This window comes from Symphalangus syndactylus, chromosome 3, assembly GCF_028878055.3.
Source record: "Symphalangus syndactylus isolate Jambi chromosome 3, NHGRI_mSymSyn1-v2.1_pri, whole genome shotgun sequence".
Lineage (NCBI taxonomy): Eukaryota > Metazoa > Chordata > Mammalia > Primates > Hylobatidae > Symphalangus > Symphalangus syndactylus.
Genome location: NC_072425.2, coordinates 18,034,703 through 18,037,437, shown reverse-complemented (window position 1 = coordinate 18,037,437; position 2,735 = coordinate 18,034,703).

The window sequence follows — 2,735 nt, the reverse complement described above, 5'->3', positions numbered from 1 at the left end:
TGTTAAAAAAAAAAAAAAAAAAAAAAATGGCAGGGCACAGTGGCTCATGCCTGTAATCCCAGCACTTTGGGAGGCCGAGGAGGGCAGATCACGAGGTCAGGAGATCGAGACCATCCTGGCTAACACGGTGAAACCCCGTCTCTACTAAAAATACAAAAAATTAGCCGGGCGTGGTGGTGGGCGCCTGTAGTTCCAGCTACTCAGGAGGCTGAGGCAGGAGAATGGCGTGACCCGGGAGGCAGAGCTTGCAGTGAGCTGAGATCGTGCCACTGCACTCCAGCCTGGGCAACAGAGCGAGATTCCATCTCAATAAAGAAAGAAAGAAAGAAAGAAAGAAAGAAAGAAAGAAAGAAAGAAAGAAAGAAAGAAAGAAAGAAAGCAAGCAAGCAAGCAAGCAAGCTACTTGGATAGGCTAATGCCCTAAAGTGAGAATTTGATGTTTCAACCACTGAAAATTCGAAATGCCACCAGGGCCTAGGAGGACCTGAAATCAGGAATTAGAGATCCAGTGGGAAATGAGAGGCCCCTCTTCTTCATCCTAAGCCCCCCTCTTTCTTTTTGTTTTATTTATTTATTTTATTTTTTTTTATTTTTATTTTTTTGAGACAGGGTCTCACTTTGTTGCCCAGGCTGGAGTGCAGTGGCACAATCTCAGCTCATGGCAACCTCCGCTTCCCAGGTTCAAGTGATTCTCCTGCCTCAGCCTCGCAAGTAGCTGGGATTACAGGCGCCTGCCACCATGCCCAGCTAATTTTTGTATTTTTAGTAGAGATGGGGTTTCGTCATGTGGGTCAGGCTGGTCTCGAACTCCTGACCTCACGTGATCTGCCCGCCTTGGCCTCCCAAAGTGCTGGGATTATAGGAGTGAGCCACCGCACCTGGCCCTTCTTTCTTTCTTAATCAGGGTTCCTGTGGTCACTCCTCTCTGATGTTCCTGCAGTCCTCTGCCTCTCCAGCCACCTATGTGCAGATGAACCCCACATCTCTGGTTCTAGCCTGGTCTGCTCTGGAATCTCACACCAAAACACCTCCTGAACATGGCCATTAGGATAATTCCACTAGCTCCTCAAACTCAGCATGTCCCAAACTCAACTCAGCCCCCTCCCCTGAACCTGGTCTTCTTATCCTATGTTCCTCTGCAGTGGGTGTATGATAGTGCCACTATGATAGTTGACCCAGTTACCAATGCCAAAAACCAGAAAGTTGCCCTGGACAACTGCCCCCTCACTCCCACATTCACTATTCAGCAAGACCGGTTAGTTCTCTTAAATGGCCTTCAAATCTGCCCTTTCCTCTAAGTCTCCACAGCCACTGCCTTAAACATCTTTCACGTGGACAACTGCTGTAGCTTCCTTACAGATCTCTCCCACTTCAGTCTTAAAATACAAAGTAGGTGTGCCACTCCTCTGTTTAAAACCCTTCCGTTACTAGGATAAAGATAGATAATGGTTCAATGGGATGGAATTGAGAGCCCAGAAATAAGCCCATACATTTACAGTAAATGGATTTTCAACAGGGGTACCACGACGATTCAGTGGAAGAAAGTTTAGACTTTTCAACAAATGGTGCTGGGACAACTGTATATCCACATGCAAAAGAATGAGGTTGGACCCCTACCTCACACTGCAAACAAAAATTAACTCAAAATTGATCGAAGATCTAAATGTAAGGGCTAAAACTATACAACTTTTAGGAAAAAATGTAGATGTAAATCTTTGTGACTCTGGATTAGGTAATAGTTTCTCATATATAACATCAAAGCATAACCAGCCAAAGGAAAAATGGATAAATTGGACTTCATCAAAATTTTTGAAATTTGTGCTTCAAAGGACAGTATTGAGAAAGTGAAAATGTCTGCACATCATATATATGATAAGGGTCTAGTATCCAGAATATATAAAGAAATATTATGATTCAACAATAAAACACAAATGAAACTAAATTTTAAATGCTCAAAAGATCTGAATAGATATTTCTACAAAGAAAATATACACATAGCCAAAAAGCTCATAAAACGATGCAAAATGTAATTCGTTTACTAGAGAACTGCAAATCAAAACCACCAATTGGTGGGGCATGATGGCTGATGCCTATAAACCCAGGACTTTGGGAGGCTGAGATGGGAGGATTGCTTAAGGCAAGGAGTTTGAGACCAGCCTGGGAAATATAGCAAGACCCCAACTCTACAAAAAAACAATTGTTTAATTAAACAAAATAAAACAAAACCACAATGAGATACGTTACACCCACTAGGGTGGCTATAACAAAAAAGTCAGGCAGTAACAAGTGTTGGAGAGGATGTGGAGAAATTAGAAATTTTGTATTAATGTGTTGCTGGTGAGAATGAAAACTGGAACAGCCACTATGGAAAACAGTTTGGCAGTGCCTCAAAAAGTTAAACATACTGTTATCATATGACCCAGGAATTTCACATCTAGGTATATGCCCAAGAGATCTGAAAACATGATGTCCAAACAAAAATTAGTACATGAATTTTCATAGCAGCATTATTTATAATAGCCAAAATGTGGAAAGGATCCAAATGCCTGGGATATTCTTCGGTTCTAAAAAGGAAGTACTGTTACATGTGACAACAGGGATAAATCTTAGAAACATGCTAAGTGAAAGAAACCAGACACAAAAGGCCACATACTGAATGCTTCTATTTATATGAAATGTCCAGAACAGGCAAATCTGAAGAGAAAATAGATTTGTGGTTTCCAGCAACTCGAGGG